Genomic DNA, 7,278 nt, shown 5'->3' with positions numbered 1-7,278 from the left:
AAATACATTTATATATATATATATAAAATAAATAAATAATATATATATATATATATATAAAATAAATAAATAAAATGGAGAAAAGCAGCAACTCGCATTCGAGAAGCTGGAAACCAACAAATGTGCGACTTAAACACAGAATCAATTATCACAGTTGTAGTCGATCAATTGATCAATAATGCTCCCACCACTAAATATTATACATACACGCCTTCCAGATTTTATGTCCCAAGTGTCGTCATAGAAACATTGAATCGCTGTTGAGTGTGTGGTTCTAAATTGCTTGTTAAAGCTTTTCAACATTACGTCAACAACAACAACAACAACAACATTGAAGGAGGAAGAAGAGCAGCGTGTCTGAGAGCTAAAGAGCACTGAAACCCGATCAGCGTCATCTTTCCCACCTGGAGCCCCCGACATGAGTGCACGCTGACCTCTCGCCGAGGTCGGGCGTTTCTTCTCTCGACCTCTTTGACCTTTATGATGTTAATCACCCGAAAAGGCACGAAAGACGCTTTCGATTGTCCCGTCTCGGCTTTCCAGAGCAGGGAATCCGATCCTGCGTTACCGCATCGCCCTCCGCTTTGACTCCTGCCGCTTTTCGTGGGATGTTTTTCTTCTTCTTCTTCTTCTTCTTCACCCTCTCTGACATCCGATAGGCCCTCTCGCAGGTTTTAGATGAAGCCTGAAACACGAGGAGGACAAACAGCCGCATGTCAACGTTACTCCCACACTAGCACTACGAGCCAGGCTCTTGTTTACTAGTATACAATTAGGAGCATTGCTAACTATTATTAAAAATAAATAATACAAAATGTTCATTTGTTCCACATGACTGTCTTCAGAGAGAACACATTATTTATTCTTCTATGTTAAAATTGGCTTCTGAATACGCAGGCATCCACATAAATTCCCAAATTTCTATAATAAGTGAGTTGTTAAAGGTAGCAATTGGTCGGAGACTTGTTTATAAAAATATGTTAGCGCGTTGTTCACTCATCTGACCACATGGTGGCACTGTGGGGTTACCGAGCTACTTTAATTACATTACAGTAATAATATATCGATTGGTGCAGCTTCACAAAAAATAACCAAGAATCTCCAAAACACTTGCAGTGACAGTAAAATGGAAGTGTGATGTCATTTAAATGAAGTGGAGGAATTACAATTTAAAGGTTTAGCGAGTTTATTCGACGTCGCACATTTCAGCGACGAGGCGATCTACACAAAACTTCAAAAGAAACACCCTGTAATATGATTAAAAACAGACATTTAACATTTAAATGTCATTTAAGAGCCAGGAGAATAGAAAATAATGAAAAAACAGGCTAAAATAGAATAATTGAAGGCGTAAAATACAAGAAGACAGAAGACAAGTGAGAGTGACCCTGCAGTGCCACCGTGTGGCCGCATGGGTGAACAACACCGCTCACAGCGTCTCCTATCAGTTACTAACTACCTTTAACACACAAATTAAACAACTCACTTCTTATAGAAATGTGAGTATTGATGTGGATGCTTCTGTATTTTAATGCGTCAGTTAATCAACAGATGTTTTATTATTTTTCCCGATCTTTTAATAATATACCAAATAGGACACCAGCGTAACATTAATGCAAATACGTTGAAAGATCTTTTTTTTGACATTTTCAGTATAGCTGTATTAAGAAAGTGCTGCAGAATGTTTATATTTGATGTTTCTTTACACTTCTGGGCTACATTTCAGAGCGAAATGTGTACTTGTTAACCCTCTACATTTATCTAACAGCTATAGATTATAGTCGTTACGATTGTACGAACAAAATACACGACCGGCTTGAACCCAAATATATATACATATATATACGACTCAAGGCCGGTAAGATGAAAAGCTGACTGGAGGTCAGAACCTTTTTTTCTAGTTTGATTCCATAACGTTCTTCTTTCAGAGTAAAGAAAATAAAACATCAAAAATACACATTTTATTAGTTTATTTATCTGTAGATTTCTCCTAGATCCATCAAAAGTTACCACGAGATAACGCCTCATTTGGACATTTCACATTTCAGAATATCTGTAATACAAAAAAAATATTTCTAATTTTATTAATGTAAGTGTATTGAGTTTCCTGTAGTGTCTTTAAAATGTCTGTAATGCATAAAGGTCAAAGATCTCCACTTCAGCAGTTCTACATCCATCAAACTTTCCAGGTTCATACCTCTCTATATTCTGAAGGTTTGTTCATATATCATTTATAGCCTAATGTGTATATTACATTATATAACTAAAATATTTTTTTTATGGCCGTTGACAGTATTAAAAAAATAGATATTAAAAAAATCCCCTCTGTAGAAACCTTTGACTCTTAATGTCAACAAAATGAAACAAAAATGTGGAAACTCTTATGTTACATATGATATGCAGTTACTGTAAATTGCACTTTTTTTATTACTGTTTTATACTGTTTATTATTTATATCACATGTTTCTTTACCCCTTTTGCTGCTGTAATCCGGTAAATCTCCCCACTATTTTATCTTATCTTATTCTTAATGTTCAGACTTCTGTTCTGGAAATTGGGACATATTGCTTAATAAGATAACGCCTCATTTGTATATTAAACTTTTCACAACAGTTCTGTCTCAACGCCGTTTATCTGCGAGATAAAAAAAAAAAGTCCCAGTTATTAGACGAGGATTTAGACGCAGTACCTCAGTGCCACCAGCAGATGTCAGCAGAATACCACATGGCATGTTACACTCTAACAGTACAGGGTTCAGAGGGAGTTCACTCCTCTGAACCCTGTACTGGTAGTTAGTTAGTTATTTAGTTATTTAGTTAGTTAGTTAGTTAGTTAGTTAGTTCAGCGGCCTACATGGTCAAAATATAAAATACTGCAGGTTACAGCTGAACTAGGACTGCATATTGTTAAAAAGAAAGTACAATACCACTCAATGCACTGCCCTCATATCATTTACACAAGGTGGGAATATGTTGCGTTTGCACCGAAGTGGACATTAAAATCAATGAATGCAACTTTAAAACAAAACGGACGCAACGTCGATATCGAACTCATTCACAGGCACGAAGACACTTTTTTTTTTTTAGTATTTCTGAAAACGTTGAACCTATGTCTCCAAATTAGTTGTGAACTTTGAGCGTTAACATTTTTCCACATGCAGGTCACAATTACCTTGAAACGTGGCCTTATTAATACAGAGAACAATTGATTAAATAGATTTGGATGAACAAGTAAACGTCCATTATATTAACAGTGGAGGAGATGACACATTGCAGATTACAGCATTCTGTTTCTGTCAATGGCCCTAAATATTTAATGCTCTTGGTTTCTTACTCTTATTAGATTTGTTCTCATAGATGGGCGTCGGTGACTGAAACGGATATTCCCAGTAACAAAACAGTCCACCATGAGTAAACCCTGTAAATGAGGCTGACATTCAGAGCATCAAATAAAGGTCGTCGCCGCTGTGACGCAGAAATAAAAACCGGAAACAAAAGTTGACCAAAAAAAACCTCTAATTCTGGGTCACGCTCAGTTCAAATCTGATCTTTTTTTTTTCCCCTTCCTGTTCAAATCCAAACCAAACTACCCAAATCCGTCGGCTTTGGATACGCGGGGATTTGTTAAACTATTTATATCGTGTTTCCTCTTCTTCTTTTTTTTTTACAAAGAAATGTGTGTAAATGTTTTATTAATTCGTGGCAGACACAACATTTTACAAGCCGCGGCAGACGTCACGAGGATGTGCCGGTGGGTACGAAACCACAGCCAGACGTATTAAGAGCACGAGTCAGTGAGCTACCTCAAAGCAGCAGATGCATTAATACACGACGAGGACACGACTGTGGGATCAGTTGCCATCGCCGCGGGTGCCGGTTTCCTCTTTTTTTAAAATGTATTTATTTTAAAGTAGTGGTAGCATAGGCAAATCTGACGTGATTTGTTTATTTGGGGATTAGATGTGCCCAGAGTGCTCTCTAAAATCTGGATTAAAGACAGATGTGCGTCAAACAGGAAGATTGTGTCTGATGCATTATTCTTGGAAGTTATGAATGTTTTTCCGTACAGCTGCTTCTTAGCTGCTGTCATTGCAAACCACATTGCAGGACGGCATTGTGGCCTCAAGTCCTTGAATTCTGTGGGTCGGATATGTTGGATCTTCAAAAAGCTGTAAATCAGGACTCGTTTAAAATGTGTGAAAGAAAGTCTTTATTTATGAAATGTGCTCTGAAAGCATTACATTCTGAAATATTCTGAGATGTCGGGTTGGAAGCTGATGGATCTGCAAGCGAGCTTCTTCTTTCTTCTCTTTTTTTTTTTTTTTTTTTGCACTGAGACACCATCTGACTTGCTGTTATGAGAGTTTCATTCCAAAAATGATATGCACCTTTTCAAATGCATGAACAAAAAATTAAAATTAAAATCAAAATCACATTTATTTTTTTGCCAAATGATTGCTGCCATGAAGCTAAAGCGCATTGTTGGCCACTGAAAAGATTACTAAGCAGGTCCGAGCCTTAAAGAAGCAGTTTGACATATTGCGAAAACACGCCTGTTCACTTTCTTGCTTAAAGTTTAGAAGAAAAGATCAACAATAATATCTGTGCAAGAAGTATGGAGCTAGAGCCAAAAGGTGGTTAGCCTAGCTTAGCATACGACTGTTGTTAATAGTTTAGCCTTCTGCTAACCTCAGCTATCATGAATCATATTATGGATAGAAATGTTACTAATAGGCTGAACTATTAGATGGAGAAAGACAAGTCCGTTGGGCTAATCTTATGCAACCATTGTAGCACAGAAGAGTTAGCCAGCTAGCTAGCGGACGATTTGCTAACTTTGCTTTCATGCGACACGGTTTACAGAAAATGAGCAACGTCGTCACTTGTCTGTTGATAGCAATGTGCTCTCCAACGCTGTGACAAGAGTGTGCTACGTTGTTAACGTTTACTCACTTAGTTAGCTGGCTAGTTAGCTAGCTACCGAGCTAATTTACAGCTGGTTACAAAAATGATCCCCAACGGTCCCTCTGCCTCCCTTTATAGACTAGCTAGGTACCTCGATAGCTCCGGAGATGGACAAGCTAGTTAGCTAACTAACCAGCTTTGAGATGGACAAGCTAGTTAGCTAACTAACCAGCTTTGAGATGGACACGCTAGTTAGTTAACTAACCAGCTTGTCTATCTTGAAGCTAGTTAGTTAACTAACCAGCTCTCGAGATGGATAAAATACGTCATATTTACAAACGGGTCTGATGTTGCGCTCACTCCCCAAAGTTTCTTTCCTACATTTCTGTTCTATATAATTTATATAAATTCTAGCCCACGTACCAAAATGTCAAACTGCTGCCTTAAAGTGTGTGACATGTTCGCAGGTTGAAATCCCAACTTGTGCACCAGTGTTGTGGAAGTAAACGTTGACGGGTGAACTCACACATCACAGCCACGTGATTAAAGGGTTCTGCTCAGAGAACAGCCCAAAATAAGCTAAGCAGTCACTCATTTTACGCAAAAACAAATAAAAAAATACAGCCATGTTGGTGTATAAAAACTAAAATAAAAAATGAAGTTAAGGCGGTTCAAGTTGGTTACATCACTAGTAAAGCTTCCCATGTTTTCAAGTCCTTTTTAAAGAAAAATACATCAATAAAGATACAGCATCGCTCTTCTGCAGCATGCATCAAGCAGCTTCTGTTTAAGCCCTGTTTCGTGCATCTGTGCCAACTTCAGGTGCAATGGCACTATAAATAAATAAATAAATATCAAATAAAAGAAACTTAGTGAACGGACAAGCCGTGAACACGTGAATAAACAGAAGACTTTGCTCAGCAACAGTGGCGTGTGGTGTACAGTAGTCACATCCTATTTATTCCCAGCTTTATGGGTTGCTTCCGTCTGGTAAATGCCGACAGAAGTCCATGAGTTGCACGGGGCGCCGGCATTTACCGTCACTTTAATTGAAAATCTGTCACCGTGGTAGGAGAGCCGTTAAGGGGAAGACAGCATGGTATTTAGCACACTTACTGCCTCATTAGCCATCTGCTCTGGACTTTTAATGTGACTCGCATCCAAAGGTTACGGGAGGGAAATAGCAGCCAAATGGTTCTGCTCTTATTGTTTTTGACGTGTTTTTATCTCGAAGAAAGATGTTTTTAGAGAAGAGAGAGGGGGTGTTTAGGGAAGTCTTCACGGGGGGGTGGGGGGGGGGCTCTGACCTAACCATCCAACTTCAAGTGGAAAGATGGGCAAAGCTTTCTTGACAACCCTAAAAAGCTCCGCAACGCAATAAAGTCACGACACCTGACAACTGATGTTTCTCGGGAGAGCGAAACTTTGTCAAAAAAACACATTAATGTCGCTCATTTTCTCTGCCGGTTGTGTACATGGCCGACTGTCAGCGAACACAATGGCTTGAACTTCATAGGGGTGATGAAATATTCATGCTTTGCATTATTCAGGATTCGGAGTCTTGTTCCAGACCTGTGAATTACCATTTCTCTCCACATTGTAAAAAAACAAACATTATAAAGCCATTTAATTAAAACTTCAATGTTCAGTGATTGCAGAGAAACATTGGTGGGAACTTTCAATTCATCGTCACAAAAGTGTTTTTCCGAGCGCCAGAGTCTCTCCAGAAAACCTCTCATTTTACAGGACCAAGATCTGAAAGTCTGCCCGGCTCAGTCCTGGTCCTGGTTCTCCCGTGCCCCCCTTCCCTCCAAGGCGGAGGCCCCGCTGGACCCTGAGCTGAAGGACTACACCTCTGGTTTTAAATGGAAGTGCTTCCAACTGCTTTGACGTCTCTACACGGAGCTCGTTTCAATTTGACAGCGTCAAATGAGGACCCAGTGCCCAAAGCTGTATTTTTTTATTATCTTATTATTCCCCACAGGGTGATATTATATTAAAGAAAGTAATTATCAATGAATAATACTACTGACTGGTTAAAATGAGAAACTTGGAAGGCTGGAGGTCACATCAGCCGTCTCTACTTAATGTAATCGATGTTCGCCCGGCACAATTTTTTGTCTCTTTAAATTGTCACTTCAATACCTTTTTAAAAGCTTACTAATGCCCAGTTTTCATTATTCAAACTGCTAAACATTTATCCAGAAATAGGAATAACTAAAAGGTGGCAAGACGCAGACAGCCAGAACCGCAAAGCCAGTCCGTCTTGTGGACCCAAACGGACCCCCTTTGGACACATTAGATCCAGTACCTTTTTGTAAAGCACCCGGATTAAAGCAGGAAAATGTCTCTTCTCTTGTCGGATACCAGGACG

The sequence above is a fragment of the Cyclopterus lumpus genome, chromosome 24 (genome assembly GCF_009769545.1).
Source record: "Cyclopterus lumpus isolate fCycLum1 chromosome 24, fCycLum1.pri, whole genome shotgun sequence".
Classification (NCBI taxonomy): domain Eukaryota; kingdom Metazoa; phylum Chordata; class Actinopteri; order Perciformes; family Cyclopteridae; genus Cyclopterus; species Cyclopterus lumpus.
The sequence above is the reverse complement of the archived record's forward strand: the minus strand, read 5'-3'. Positions refer to the sequence as shown.